This window comes from Triturus cristatus, chromosome 3_1, assembly GCF_964204655.1.
Source record: "Triturus cristatus chromosome 3_1, aTriCri1.1, whole genome shotgun sequence".
Taxonomy (NCBI): domain Eukaryota; kingdom Metazoa; phylum Chordata; class Amphibia; order Caudata; family Salamandridae; genus Triturus; species Triturus cristatus.
The window spans coordinates 627,581,447-627,598,122 of NC_140583.1; the positions used below are offsets into that span (position 1 = coordinate 627,581,447).

The 16,676-nt window shown below is 45.7% G+C and overlaps 1 long non-coding RNA gene across 1 annotated transcript; it reads right to left on the bottom strand.

The window, feature by feature from the left end:
- Window positions 1-1,505: 1,505 nt before the first annotated feature.
- Window positions 1,506-5,283, bottom strand: LOC146860665 (uncharacterized). The gene is made up of 2 exons (XR_014978846.1): window positions 4,933-5,283; window positions 1,506-2,199 (listed from the first exon to the last, which is right to left on the bottom strand). It is a non-coding gene; the product is annotated as an uncharacterized LOC146860665 (long non-coding RNA).
- Window positions 5,284-16,676: the final 11,393 nt, after the last annotated feature.

Sequence of the window (16,676 nt, forward strand, 5' to 3'; positions counted from 1 at the left end):
AAGTCCGGAGACGAGTGGAAGACCGCTTTCCGGACCAAATTTGGTTTATTCAAATACACCGTGATGCCCTTCGGGCTGAGTAATGCACCTGCAGCATTCCAATTCTTCATTAACGAGGTCTTACAAGAGTTCTTGGATGTGTTTGCCATCTGCTATATTGATGACATTCTTATTTATTCACCCTCGAAAGAAGGACATATTGGACATGTTCGAGCGGTGTTGCAATGAACGCGAGAACATCACCACTTTGCAAAACTAGAAAAGTGCGTCTTTCATGCCACAAATATAGAATTGTTTGGTTATGTGATTTTTCCGAAGGGCATTGCCATGGATCAATCTAAGGTACAGGCTATATTACGATGGGACCCCAGGATCCCTAAAAGACATACAAAGATTCCTGAGCTTCGCCAACTTCTACTGGCGATTTATTCCTCACTTCTCTTCTGTTGTTTCCCCTATTACCCATCTACTAAAAAAAGGAGTAAAATTCCACTGGACTCCAGAAGCAGAACAAGCCTTTCAGATATTAAAAAAGGCTTTTACTGAAGCCCCCATCTTACACAACCCAGACCCGTCCCAGCCATTTTTTGTGGAAGCAGATGCTTCCCAAATGGCTGTTGGGGGAGGTTCTTTCTCAAAGAGATCCTGATTCAGGCCACTTGCATCCCGTGGCTTACTTTTGTAAAAAAGACTCTTGCCCGCGGAGTAAAATTACACAGTAGCTGAACGTGGGCTATTGGCTATTAAATTGGCATTTCAGGAGTGGCGACACTATTTACTGGGTGTTCGTCATACAGTCACGATTTACTCAGACCATCGCAACCTCCAATTCTATCAAAACGTTAAGGCCTTAACACCACGCCAACTCCGTTGGCTTTTGTTTTTCAATTAATACGATTTCATCATCACCTACAGACCAGGGAAAGAACAGAAAGCACACACTTTTTTACGGTTAAACTACCCAACCATGGAAACTCAGTTAACCGCGTCAAATCCCATAATCCATGAACATAAGATAATAGCTCTGTGTGCCCCTCCTGATTTCTTAGAAACAAGTACAACAGGCACTACAGACTGAATCATTGCCTCCTGAAGTCTTAATGAAAACAGATCTAGCATATTATGAAGATCGCTTATACATCCCTACACAACCCCTACGCTCTCTTGTTCTACATTGGAATCATGACACAGTTCTTGCGGGTCATCCTGGTTACAAGAAAACTTTAGAGTTGTGCCAGCGAGACTTCTGGTGGCCAACAATGAGCAATGATGTTAAAGAATATGTTCAATCATGTTCCACCTGTACACAATCAAAGACTTCTCACGTTGCTCCTGCTGGGTTATTGCAACCCATGCCCATACCACCCATGCCCTGGCACACCGTAAGCATGGATTTTGTCACTGATCTCCCAGTGTCAAATGGGTATTCTATCATATGGGGGTGGTGGATTATTTAACCAAAATGGCTCATTTCCACCCATTAAAACGTATGCCAACAGCAAAAGAATTAACCACCTTGTTTATTCAACATATAGTTAGAGCACACAGAATCCCGACCACCATTGAAAAAGTCTTTCTTTCAGGATAGGGCAATCACCCTCAATGATCCTGTCCAGTGTCTCAGGCAGTGCACTAGTATTTATCACTCTAATCTAACAAGCACTAGAGACACAGCACCTGTACCCTAAACTGTAGTCCTTCCCTAACTCCTGTGTTGCCCTGCTGGCGCACAGCTCTTTGGTCGGGCCGCAGATTGTACCTAGTGTGCCCAGGCACCTCCTTACCAACAAATAAAGGTGCAGACTTGAATTCACTTGGGGACCGAGTCTCAGTGGCCTGATGCACAGAAACTGGAGTATCTGAAGCAACCCTTGTTTCAGAGGGGGTCCCCTCAGGCAAAACCTCCTTGCTCTTGTTATCGGTCTGTGCCTCTCTTAGCTAGGCACCTAAAAAAAAAAAGGAACAAAGCAATGAATCAGCTCTCCGTCCTGATTTGTGATCCCATCTTTCACCCAAGAATTATCCGACAGTGGTAGGGGTATACGTTTCTTCCGGCCTTCCACCTTCACCGCTGTTATAGTGGCCAGCAACATCTGTGTTGGGTCCCTTCACCTCGGCTCCAAATTAGACTTGCGCTTAGTCCCCTGGTTGGATCTGATATCCTGGCCCCTCTGGCAATGGTTGTAGGGCAGCAGATATCTGTTAGTGAGCAGAACGGAAATCTTTAGACAAAACATACAAATAATCAATCAAAAGAGGATATTCAATCTCAGAAATGCCCCTTTATTATTCATCTAAAGGACCTAAAAAAAGGGAATTTCAAAACAACTATTCTTTTTCACAAACTTGTACTTAAGTCATAGGAATCACGATACAGCTTCTACTTTGTGAACCTTCACTATTGTGCAAAACTGCAGACACCTCTAAAATAATTTTCCTTGCATAAGAACAACCATGTTTTGAGCTTATGACCATGCTCTCATATTATAGGTGTAGCAGGAAACTCTAAATCTGTGACTGTAACAGAGATCCAGATTACATGAATAACTGATAAATTAAACATAACCTTGTAGGTACATGAATTTTACAGCAGAACTTGTTTGTGGCAGACAAGAAAACGAGCAAAAGAACATTTTGTTCTTAAAAATGTGCGCTAAGGGCATCTTTCCTAGCATTGTGAACCATATGCATAATACATTTCACGATCCTGGCCATGTAGTATCATATTCAGGGGAGAAACCTATTCACCAGCTCTAGCAAGGGCTGTTAGCTTGATTACATAGACTAACTGATGAGGGACTCATGATGCCTCTGCGACTTATGTAGTGCTGTAATAACTAACAATAATGGTGTTGCCACCTGGGAATTTGGAACAAAAACCACCAACATATAGTTCCCCTTAAAGGTAAAATAAGGGAACATCAGTCTATTCTACCCATCCTTTCATCCTTATCCAATTTCATCAGTTTACAGAAAGGAGGGGTAGTAACATGGCGTATTTATTCATTTTGGTAATTCTAACAATTTGTTCAAACAGTATTACTTAGTAGCCAATTAGACATGCACTTGTATGGTGCTTTGCCTCTATTTATTCAAGAACATATTCACAGCATCCTGTGAAATGAATGACTAAAGCGAGCCCAACCAATTGTCTCATGGCCATTCCAAGACAGCTCAGGCAGGCTCGAGAGAGATAGTACACAACAAGCAGCTCCCCTACGTACTTTCCACACAGAATAGCTCATAATAATGCACATAATAGGCACATAAACCAAGAAAAAAGGACAATACATATAACAAGCACAAAAAACAAAAAAACACAGTGTTACTTATTTTTGCTTACCCTTAATTTGCCCAGGAGCTAGTCTCCTACCCCCCTTCGACAGTAGGTAACCTAAGCAGGTGACCTCCTGTCGACAATACTTACCCCCTTTGGCAGCTGGGCACAAACAGACTTGTAGGAGGTAAATAGCTAGGGGAATCCACACCAAGGAGGCCATGTCTAATACTATTGGACTGTACCACTTTGTAAATTTTGCTGTATAAGCACACTGAGCTAACTAGAAAACATTAATCCAATGACCACCTACCAATTCCTTTAGCTATTGTGCTGTTGAACATGATGGCGCATTAATACAAACTTTATTTTATTGCCTCCTCATCCGGCCCTGGCACAGCAACCTTAAATTGAAACCATTATTCTGTATGTAGGGCAGAGCTACTCTGTGTCAGAAGCTGCACATGGCCCACAGACGCTGCTGCCCCTCCTTCTCTCCTATGGCTTCATAGAACCTGCCTGGTCTTTTGCCAAAAATAATAAGCAGAGCCTCCCCCCTCTCCATCTACGCTCTGGCCCCCTCCTTCGGAATGTCTTCCAAGGTCAAAAGTGCCAGAGCAAGCCTGCCAGAAACAAACCCTCCTTTTTAATAGAGGGGGAGATCACATTCCTACATGCACTTTTAAAATACGTGTCTTTTTAAGCACAGAAATAAACAGCACTGTTTAATTTAAACGTGCAATCTTTTTTACATTTTTCAAAAGTTGCACTTGCCTCATGTCAAAACGAATGTACATTGTTACTAGTATTTCTGATCTAACCATATTTTTATTTATGTATTATTATTTATTAATTCTTCAAAATTTAAAGTGTAATTCTTCCAATGGCATCTGCAGAACACAAGGACGACAACAAACCAAATTGAGCTCATTCCAGACATTTTCAACGAAGGGACCACACACTCATAACACGCAACACAGCTTGCTGAGGCAAGCCATCCTTACACAAAGAGCACAGTCAATACTCACTCAAACAAGTACTTCACAAGCATCACCACGGGTGTCATTCGACAAACCTCATAGACACTCAAACACACAATCAAACCACATATCGAAACACCAGGACAAAAACAAAAGGCAGCCCACAGACTGCACTCAAACCAAACCAATTGTTAATCATATTTACAAACAAAAGAGCTCTCAAAAGCAGTCCAGAGACTGCACCAAGACAAGTAAACAGCCCAAAGTCTGTTCCATGTTAAAAAAGACAGGCTCTAGCCCCAGACCTTTTCCAAAATATGCCGAATTACCAGTTGGTCTGGCAGAGTGTTCGCAAACACTGTCTTTACCAAATCATATTATTACAGGGGTCCGCAGACCCACCCAAAACAAGATAGGGTTAAACCCACAAGCCTTTATAAGAAGAGAGCGAATTACCAATTGGCCTGGCGGAACACTCCAGATCGCTCCATATCACCACTTACAAATTTTACTAAATGCAGGCATATTCTTCCAAGTATACCCATTCAAACAAATATAAGGAGAAAAATCCTCACATTACCTTCCTCCATCTATAGCAAGAGATACACAAACAAACAAAACCAGAATCTTGGCCAAGCAAATCCAAAATCAAGAGTGCTGCTTCAGCGACCTTACCAAACAAAAGTCTCCAACCTCCAACTGCCAATCTCTTGGTCGACCTAATGGTCGCTGCAAAACTGGCGCCAAAGGAGATTTCAGTCAGGACCGGCCACCACCTGGAGGGTCAAATCGGGAAAACCAGAAAAGTCACTTCTGTCTGTGAAGACAAGGGTCTCCTCATGCAGGACGTCTCCTCAGTAAGATTCCATTCCTCCGTCAAGACTACTCCTTCGGGCGGCCACGTCTCCAATGAGCCCCACGAGTCCGGCACCAAACTGTGGAAATGTGCCTTTTTAAGGGGCACACCAGTGCAGGGGTCACCCTTCTTTGTCCACGGGTCCTTAGACGAACAAAGTAGAGATTGGCACTGAAGCTGGAATTCAAAATAACAAGTTTATTCACTCATGAGTGTGACCACGTCCATACAACACCCTCATGTGTTCCAGGAGGTAGTGGCTTGAATACACAGACCATGGTGCTTATATACTGTGTTTTCGGCACTGGTAAGCATGTAGTTACAAATAGAAGGTACAAGCATACACATGAATAGTTACAGCCAGACATGGGCAGATGAATAATCACTTAGTCAGCAAAGTAGGAGGGGGAACAGAACTGCTTACATCAGTAGGATATGGTAGACAGCTACATATACAGCTACTATAGGCCTTTGAGCTCATACATTGCTTGAGCTTAGAATAGAAGGAGTTAACTATAGCTGATGACTCAGGCAGAATAGAAAGGCAGGCAACAGTGAAGACGGCAGAATCACAAGGCTAACATAATGGATGCTGCAAACAAGATGGCTTCAGCTCATGCTAATAGCAATTATTTTCGATTTCCACATGCTGAGTTCAAAAACTTTGTTGATAACGGACTTGTGCAAAAGACTTCCTTGACATTTGAACCATGTTGCCACATATACATTTAGTCCGGAACGTTCCTTAGATTTAAGGCAGGATTTTACATACGTAAAGGTGCAAGTGTTTTCAAACAAACACTATCACGTTGGTATCAGAAACAAAGACACAAAAGTATAATATTCTGTTTGTTTTATGGATTATTGAAAGTTTTAATTCCTGAATAATAATCAAGGGCCCTGAGAGAAAGTTTCACTAGCCATTAATATTACAAGAAGCACACTCAGGAGCAGACACCATTAAGGTAATTCCTCGGATTACAAATCTTTTTTAGAATTCATTTAAGTATATTGTGAGGTTATCTGGTTGTTATATCTACCCTTGCCTTTAGGTAAAAGCCCTACGCTATAATCCGCTCATAAGAACTTGGATCCTGTGTGACCCAGGTGGCAGACGGTAGCAGTGTCTTCTCTTCTTTGTTTATCTCTCATCCCAAATCCCCTTCCCTCTTGGAACATCTGCCAGCGCTCCTGTGAAATCAGTAGCGCTGAGAGTTGTTCTGAGAGGGCTGAGGAGCTAGCGTTGCCTCCACAGACGTACCTGGATTTCAGGTGAGTGGCTGGTCTTACACCGGACATAGGGCGTCAATTACAAAAACTGAAATACTAGCAGTAACAGAATACTCAAACTGGTGAAATGCCCAGGAAGCAACGGACTTCCGGCGGAATTCTATCAGAGGCTTGCCCCAATGCTGTCTGACAGTCTATTGGACGTATACAATGAGACTCTAAAAAATGGGTCCCTAACAGCGACTATGCAGGAGCTGGTGGGGACTAGGATTCTATAACCGGATACGAACACTTTACTGTCGAACTCCTATAGGCCAATATGCCTCTTGAACCTAGATGAAAAAATACTAAGTGGAATACTAGAGGCCCGGCTGATGCCATGTGTGTCCCAGCTTATACACCCTGACCATGCCAGGTTTATACCACAGAGGAAAACCACACATTACCTACGGAGACCGGCACATGTGTGGCATGCAAACAAAAGGAGCTGATGTACGGAGCGCTGAAACTTTTTAGACACTCACCTCCAGTCACAGATCTCATACATCATCGTTCTTTAGCTCACTTCACCACCCCAGTTAAGACCCAGACAGATGCAAATGGGAACAGCCAAGACCGAACTGCCAAGCCAGGTCTTCCTTGGACCGGAAACAAGCATCCTGGCACTGGTTTCGGGGTAACACCGCTTCTCAGCCAGGTTAGCATGAATCCAGTGGCAAAGTGACCAAGGGAACCAGGTCTGGGCATACCCTGCAAACTTAGGGCAAACAAAGCAAAAATAAGGAGATAATGGACGGAGCGCTGAAAAATGTGTGGCATGCTCCATGTCTGGAGACCAAGAGATACGCACTAGCAATGCTGGACATCGAACAAGCGTTCGACTCAGTGGCATGGGAGTACATATGGTCGACCATAAGGAAGATAGAGTTGGGACAGGGGTTTATTAAATGGGTACAACTAATCTACACCAAGCCAACAGCTAGGGTGAGACTATGTGGACAGGTATCCAAATAATTTGCACGAACAAGGTTGCTCCCTGTCCTCACTTATATTCGCGATTGCAATTGAGCCCCTAAAGGCAAAACTAAGGAAAAAATTGGGCAGATGGGAAATTCAACTGGGGAACACCAACCACGTGGTCTCACTATATGCAGACGATACACTGGTATATATACGACAACCAGAAAGAGCTGTCACGGCTCTTGAGAGAGCTAAGGGAATTTGGGGAGTTATCTGGGCTTAAGCTCAAACCTGGGAAATCAAAACTGTTTCCCATGGGGGAGCAAGCAGGGAAGCTGGAAATGAACTGCCCAATGTCGGCCTTCCATTGGCGCCTGGTGGGGTACGGCACCTGCGAATTCGCTTAACACACACCCACCACTTATCTAAAAGAAAACATGGGGAGGGTAGTGGAGGGCATTGGTAACTCTATAAAATTCTGGCGTAAGCTCCCACTTTCCCTAATGGAAAGGAATGCACTAATAACAAGCATTGAAAATGCAATTGGTCTCGCCTTTAATTAAGTTAAAGCCATTTGCTCTGCTAATGGTATTGTATAGCAAAGCAAATGGCATTAACTTAAAAGGCGAGACCTGTTGCATTTTTAATGCTTATTTTTTTTTTTTTTTTAAGCATGGGCTATGCAGAATAACAGTGTGAGGAGAACAATAAACATCTTTAGCTTGTGTGCAAAACCTTTCTGTACGTATTGCATAGCTTAAAGGTCTCTTTTTGTACGTGTTAACATGGGTGCAAAATAAGTTTCACCATTTTCTAATTTTAAAAAATTTGCTCGTTCATTCCGTGCAGCTTTAAAGGTATCCTACCTGCCACCAAGGGCATTACTTGCTACTGGCACCTTGTGTGTAATCGAGACACGATGCGCACTAGTTGGCTTAAAAGAGGGGTGTCAGGTTTGGGGTGTACACTTAGGAGGCGAGGGGAGTCTGGTAAAGTTTTGGTGCAAGTAAGTACCGTAGAAAGGATGCCCGGGGCTCTGGTACAAACATAGACAAGCATTTACAATGCAATGGTCTCGGTATTGGTAAAGTTAGAGCTATTGGCATTGCTCATGACATTATTTTTATTTATGTTTTTGTTTTTAAAACATTTAAAGAAACGGCATGGTCATGAGCAATGCCAATAGCTCTAACTTTAACAATGCCGAAAACACTCCCAATGAAGAGCTCCGAGGAGCACACAGCCCTGGTCAAGGACAGGTCCAGCTAGCAGAGAGGCGAACACGAGCAACGCCTCGAAGACCTAAGCGCTCTTGTGCAAACACAAGGTGCATTAAATCGCGCAAGCGCAGCCTTCGCTAGCCGAGACCTATAAATGCTCATGTAATTTTTGTTAACATTATAGGTTGGTGATGTTTCTGAAATAGGTCCAGGAAATAACTTGTGTACAAGATTGCTAAGTTAATGGACAGCTTATCTAATAATACCCTGATTACAGAACATGTCATATGTACGATTCTTTGTTAACAAAAAGGTACCTCATTACGGAGGGGGGGGGGGGGGGGACACTGGCGGCATTACACCAGCTTTAGTGCTCGTCAGAGACAGTCACATGTGAGAACACAGCCAGCAAACATGACACACGCAGTTTAAAAAAATAAAACTGCAATGTACGCTCCCCATCTTTTATAGGGCCCCCAGATAACTGTACTGTAAAAGGTTGTACTCATGCAGTGCTTGCTAACATTCCTTAAGTATTGAAGCGCTTCCCAGTCTTTTGGAATCAGGTTTCTCTGTCCTAGCCAGCCCCGTGCATTCATCTCCTCCATCCCAACCTCTAGTCCTGCAGCTTCTTCCTATCAAAGTATGACCATGGAGAAAGGCTTCTGTTCTTCCGGAGAAACTGTCAAGTCCTGAGTATCCCAATGCCAATGTACTTGTATTCAACTCTCACCATGTACTTGTCTCTAGATCCCGTGGTGCCCCCACTCCAAGATCTCTGCAAAGAACATCCCCAGCTTTCGCACCGGTATCTGTGAAACCATCCCCTTAATCTCAGTGGTTCTTTCCCACTCCCGTCCCCACACCCGTCCGAGTTTGCACCTCGCCCTCTTTTCTTCTTGTCTTCATTTTCAAAATTTGTGCGGGCTTCAGCTACGCAAGCGCAGAAGGAAGGATGTACTACGAAGGCGTGTTAACGGTCTGTCGTATGAACACACAGAATATGCGCATGCGTGCTCGTAAGGTGGAAAGCTAAATACGGCCATCTTTGTTCGGCCTTCAACTGGCACGCATCAGTGACTGAGGTATGGAAAGAGAGAAGAGACTAGCACCTACCTGTATACAAAACGCGTTGCACAAGACAGAAGTGGTTTACCGTACACTAGAAAATATCTGGTTCTGAGCTCCGATGCACCGGCAAGCAGCATTTTTAGATACGCAGCAAACTACGTTTTTCAGGAAAAAATGGCTCATTAATGCGCACCTACTTTAGCAAGGTTTTATCAAGAAGCATCTGAAGCATCATCAGCTTCCCGACTCCGGCAGTGTGCGAACGCAGCCCTCTTCTCCTTCGCTTTTCTATTCGGACCAAACCCTGCATTCAAAATGGTGCAATTGAAATCCCATTTTAAGATAATTTAAAAACACACTTGGCTAAATTAGCAGATAATCGACGGAGTGTGTACATTTGAGGAAGCCAGTGTGGAGCGAGACTGACTAGCTGAGGCTTGTTTAGATAATTCACTGATGTAATCGGGTAGGGAATACAGGGTGATAGGTTTTTGTTTTCGAAAATCCGCAAGTAACAGTAAACAGTAATATTTGAAATACGAAGAGAGTAGGACACGTGATTTTAAACTCATCGGCACCGTGTGGTTAAGTAAAGTATCAAAATGATGCATCTAATACCCACGCGCAAGAAAGAGTAAGTGGGATTTTATAAACTATAGGGAGGGTTAGAACTGGGAGTGAGCCATGAAAGCGACAACTATAGGCCACTTTGGTCACATTGCATGCTCAAAGCGACCTACAGTGTTGGGCTAGATGTGCAATGGACGAGGTCGCGTGTCATAAAACATACGTCATCCGCAGAACCCCCTACTCAATACTTTTCCTTCCTCGTTAATGACTAGCTCTGCTCCTCCCAGACCGCGGTCTGTCCTGAGACTAACTTTCCCTTCACAAATCATGGCCCTGATGCTGCACCTCTGATGTCACTAACGTAGTCACTATTATTGGGGCCGTGCTGTGTGTGGCGGAAGGGTACAAGCAGCCAAGACACTCCGTAATCACAGAGCAGGCCAGACTCCGCACCAGCTAAGTAAGGTCGAATTTAATCTCATGTTTGCAAATTACAATTTTTCGGTGTTTTTAAAGGAAATTAAAGCCCGTCAAAGCACGGGTGTGCTTCTTCTCAGGGGTGAAGCGGGGACTTTCAGACTGCACACTTAACCCGTGCACTTCTAAATACGCCCTCCCACAACAGCACCCCCTGTCCCCCTCCGCCCCCCACCCCTCCCCCAGCGGCAGACCACACCACCCCACCCACTGGCATATAAACACCTCCTGTCATTACCGAGCCGCCCTGCCACTTTTCTCGCTGGCGCAGCGCCATTACTCTAAGGACTCCAGTTTGCGCAGGGATCAGATCACGTCCTGATTCTGGGTTTAGGGCTGAATGTACACATTTAAGTTTACATGGTGTATGATGATGTGCAGTGCTTTAAATTGGACAGGTACTTACTGTCAGGTTCAGCGTACGTACCCACACTTTAATTTGACAGGGCACCTGCACTTCTCAGCAATGGTGCAATATTTTTATCAAAGAGTACCAGCACTTCAGAGGCAAGCAGGGACTAGTCCCGTCATTCCATGCGCCTTCAGTTGTAGTGTTCGCGCTCACAAAAGGGAAAGTAAAACTACAAAGACCAGAATGCATAGCAAAAACACCCCACCCGACAGCTCTAGTTAATCGACACAATGTGGGGCGCACAGAACCACCCTAACCTGGCAGTTGTGGGTGTGTGTATGGATGGCAAACGACATCTTTTGACACTCACCGATGCGGCTTAAGCTCTCCGACAAAGTTCTCCTCAACTTTTTCATGCTGCTGTTGTGTGGCGCGGTCTGCGGGAGAAGGTTCAGGTCACACATCTAGAGCCGGCGCTGATGCGGGGCCGCAGTGGTCCGGTGACTGGCGCTTGCGACTCATAAACGCTGACTTCGTCACCTCGGACACGCAGCTACAAATAACTGAGCGGCAGGTCAGCTCCATGAAGGGAATGTTATCAGTCTCGAGCGCTCAGTTTGCGCAGTTGCCGGATTGCTTTTGTGGCGGGGTGACGGGCCGGGGGATTAAGGAAAGCTTCTGGAGTGTGCCGGAGATTACCGCGAACGAGGAGCAACCCTCGCCACGAGGACAGACACTACGACTTGGAGCGTTTTGGAAATAATTGATTGAGGAGAGGCATCGTCTTTTCATTGACGTCACGCGCATTGCAAATAGTTACTGTATTAACAGGCGACCAGGAAATATCAATCCAGGTTAAAAAAACAAGGCAGAGCAAAAGGCACACCACCGCCTTTCTCCGAGGCAGAGCAGAAATGCCTCGGAGAAACGCAGCGTCCTTTTCGGATTCGGGGGCGTGTTTGTGTTTTACTTCTTGCAAAAAACACGCCCCCTGATCCGAAAAGGACGGGGCCTAATCGGAATGACTGACCTCTTCTCCAATGGCTGGCCAGCATTCAAGAGGCCAGCCAATGGAGAACAGGGGACAAGAGGGGCGGGTTCAAGCCCCTCTTCTCCAAGTCATTAAATCTCTCGAATTCCGGTTCTGCCTTCGGCAGACCGGATGGTCCCGAGACCTAAAAACGGGCCCAGTCACTGCTGGGGCGGTAGTAAAATGAGCGATTATCAGGATTTAATTGCCGCCTGGGGCCACTGTGACGGAGGTAGCAGCGCGTCTGAGTGATGCCGAGAGGATTGGGCGCAAGGGCCGTTGACTGGGAGGCAGGACTGCGCCACCCCAAAGGGGGTGGGTGTAAGCAGGGCAGAGGAGAGAGGCCGTTTGTAAGCAGGGCAGGTGACAGATGGTGGTTGTAGCAGGGTAGGACAGCCCTGGTGCCCCTGCAGCCCACGCACAGCGCCGTGATTACCGACGCGGAGGAGATGCTGCAGCAGAACAGCGCCTACCGTTGTCGGACAGATAATTGTATCTGGGAGGGGATGATGAAAAGGGAGCTGGCTGCTTTGAGGCAGGGCTTTGAAGCTGCGAACTTCTCATCACTAATAGGCCACAAACAGAGCTGTTTACTCCCCCTGCCTGTCACCCGCAAGGGGGGGAGGGGGGGTTAGGTGCTGTGCGTGGGGGCACCAGAGCCCCGCATAGCCCCTGTTGGCCACCCAGTACCCATGCTGGGCTACGAATGGAGCAGCAGTTGCAATGCTGGGTTGCAAGCATATCATTGTAATTGGACTAATGGTTGTTTCCGTCTGTGTTTACCCGCTGAGCACCTCGACAGATTTGCTGCAGAGAGCGAGTAAATGATATGTTTTTGGACGCTGGAATTATGCGGCAGAGGACCACCAAATTATGTGGCAAGAAAAGGCAGATTATGCGGAACTTTTTTAATAGTATTACTTCATTATTATGTAATGTTTACACGTGCTAACACTGTCTGGGCAAATATTTCGCCTCATTGATACTAGTTTAACAAACCAATACAAACAGAAGCAACTGAAAAATAACCAGTTAAACTTGGCAAAGGGACCCTCACGGCGTGCAAACACATTTCGCCACGTTTTTAGTAGCTTTTGAATCTCTTGTACTTGAAACATTTTTTTTTGTTACAATTTGCAGATTTTTAAGCAGATGATGGGTTATGTGGCACATGTGGTAAATCCATAATTATGTGAAAAAGCCGCAGACAGAGAAATCACATAATTCCAGTGGCCCTGCCCATAAGGCATGTTGGGAGCTTAAGTTATTTGTATGAATGAGGGATGGCGTAGACGAAGCAGTCTGTGTGTGAGTGATCAAGTAGAAATAGATGTTTGAGAGGGAGGGGAGTGAGTGATGGTACAAAGGTAGAGGTCTTTGAGTAGGAGTGAGTGACAGCGTAGAGGTTGAGATCTTTGAGTTGAAGCGTGTGATAGCACACATGTACAGGTCTTTGAGTGGGGGATGGCGCGGAGGAAGAGGTTCTGGAGTGTGTGAGTGGGGGAGGGCTCAGAAATAGAGGTTTTTGGGAATGTAGAGGAGGTGGGATGACGTTTCAAGAAAGAAATGCTGCAAGAGTTTTAAGAATACTCAGGAGATAGTGGACTTGCCATAAGATGGGTCCCGGCTAAGGATAGTATCCACCTATGTAACACTCCCTCCGAGCCTTGCCACCTTCCCGGCGACCTTCCCACCCGGACTGACAGCCTGTGTGATCCACGCACCCTCACTGTGGCAGACCGCGCCGTTGATGCACTGCCGATTTATAATCGGATTACTTTCCCTGGTAATGTCTGACAGCAGGGGGCCGAGTACTCTAAACCGCGCATTCGCTTCCAGCCAAAAGAGTAAAGCAACGGGGGCGACTGCCTGGCTCCTAGTCTGGAATGGAATCGATGATAAAAATAAATACCAGGTAGTAATAGAGACTGACGGTCCTACTAGCATTCTATACTCATTTTAAGCAAACGGTATAAAAGACCCTTTCCTAGCGGTGACCTAGCAAAATGTTGATTTACTGCAATGTATGTGAGTGGAAATTACAGGTTGGTCCAGAACGTCACTGTTGGCAGACAGAACCCGTGAGTGCCATAGGATTTAAAACGAGGGATAGGAGTGGCTCAGTGTTGGCTATGTTGAAGGGCGGATGGGCATAGGTCAGTGTTGGCCGGGTTGAAGAGTGGATAGCAGTGTGTTGGCTGGGTTGAAGGGTGGGTGGATGGGTTACTGTTGGGTGGGTTCAATTACAGTGGTGGCTGGTGACATTTGAAAGTGGTGAGGCGTAAAATTATTGTGTACTGCACTATGGCTCGCGAGCGTAGCGAGATAGCCTGAACAACAATTTTTAAAAAAAAGAGCGACATTCAACAACTATGAGTGACACTTTCTTGCGAGCAAAATCAAGCAATGAAGATGAGGGAAACATAAATATCGGAAATTATACCCATTTCTGCAACAATAAACTCTATGAAACATCTTATAACTGCTGCAAAGCAACAGAAATGGAAGTGCACTAGAATGTAAGAGGCTACAGCGTGGAGCCTGAGCCAGCCTCACTGACTATGAACTCAACATTGTGCAGATTGCAGACAGTGACTGCAATGCTGAAGTCAGCTCAGGTACTGTAACTTTACTTATATGGCAGGCTACTGGCTCAGGAAGTTAAGATAAAATATATCTGTGACACTCGCTCCCCCCACTTTTACCTGCTGTCTCTCCTGTGCAGTCACCACAGACTCCATCAAATGCAGCTTTTTCTATTCCGCGCCAGCACCACCCCTCAGATAGCAGTGCTGCGGAGAAATACCCAGTGGAATAAAAGGCCTTACCAGTCCTGACTACTACAACATAGGTTTAGTATGCTTCCATTACCATCCTGTTCGGTGGGTTACTGTCCTGTGGGGTGTACTGTTTCAACAGTATACCCTACAGAATTAAAACATTACAAAAGACACACACATAAAAAAAACACAAATACAAAAGGCCTCACAAGCAACACAACAAAATCAGCAATTACAATACCAGTGAAACTAAAAGGGCACCCCAGCTATATAATGTTGTAAATGGTAGCAGTGAGCAGGCCCAATACTAAATAAAATACAATCATGCTTCCTGACTCTTAATAAGCAGCCATACACACTGTACCCAGGTGAGCATTCTACACATGTGTCTTTCACCAAATATGCCGTGGAACAAACCTTGGTGTTACAATAACCGCAATTACTTTAAGGAATCAAATTATTTTTTGAAGTTTATATGTATATTCGCGTAGCTTTACAGTGGGCCCTAAATAAAAGCAATACAGTGAAGATTCAAAGTGAGTTCCGAACTTACCTGGCATTGTGTTCAGAGGAGTGGCGCATCTGTTCTGGGTGCCACTCAGCTGACTGGCCTTGAGACTGTCAGGGCTGGCAGGGCAGGAGGGTCCTTCTCCATCATGTTAGGAGTGGTGAAGTCCTGTATGAAATGTCAGTGGTGAGTTGGGCTCAGCTCGACCTGTGGCAGACAGAACAGGCAGGCTGGGACAGGAACGGTCTGCTGAAATTGTGATATCCGGGGGCTGGTGCAGTAGCTTGTGGGACAACAGAGTATCAAAGTGATTTTAATAACTGCATCGGCAAATTATGCCCACTCTGACCACCAAGGGTACGAGAAGCGCCACTTGTTAGGTCGAGAAAACGTTGAATGCAAGTTGGAGCAGCCATTTACAACTTTTAGCTCTGGAATGCACCGTACATCTGGAATAATATTCCGAAATAACAGACAGTGCATCCGACTTCACTCACGCTGGGCCTGGTGCGTACTTCCTGCTATTTTACACGAAGCATGTAAAACAGGAAAAAGAGATCCCCAGCCGGGAGTGTCAAACAGTAGCTAGAAACAGCTGCCTTGAGGCACCCTGGAGGGGGCTGCTGGGCACCCTCGCTGTGTGAGCAGTGCACGAGCGGCAGCGGAGAAGATCCAGCCTGCAGTGAGAGCAGCGTCCCAGGGGCAAGGGAGGACTCAGAGCTGGCATAGAAGAGAGCGGAGGCCCTAGTGGCTGTGCTTTTACCTGCAGGAAGCCCAATTAGCTACGTATAAAAATCAGGAAGCTGAATGCACAAGTGGTTCTCTCTCCAGGACGCCGGATATAAATTACCACATTAAGATGATCGGGCGCGCACTATTTCCCATCTACGCCATTCTTCTCCAGGGGGAGAGTGGCAAAACTGGCAAAGCTTTTTTTTCTTTTACCAACCGAGAATAATTTTCTCTGTCTGAATATGGTTTGCTTACAGTTACCCGGGCAGAAAACATCTGTTTTCCCCTAGTACGGTGCAAAGATTACGCGCCATTATTTCGACCATCACAGCCTGTCCAAAGCACACAGTTGAGTTTTTCTTAAGGGGCAAGTGAATCTCTTCGACTGCTGCGCTGGACACTGTGGAGACCAAAGACCCAGTTGCACACCTGCATGTGAGCAGGCAGATGGAAGACCACTGAGATCACCAGTCTCAGCCGCTCAGAGAGCACATTTTGGAGTTAACGCAAATCAATCAATCAGGACATTTGTAGCGCGCGCTACTCACCCGCGAGGGTCCCAAGCCGCTGGGAGGGGGGTGCCGCTACTGCTCGAAAAGCGAGGTCTTGAGGTGCTTCCTGAAGGAGAGATGG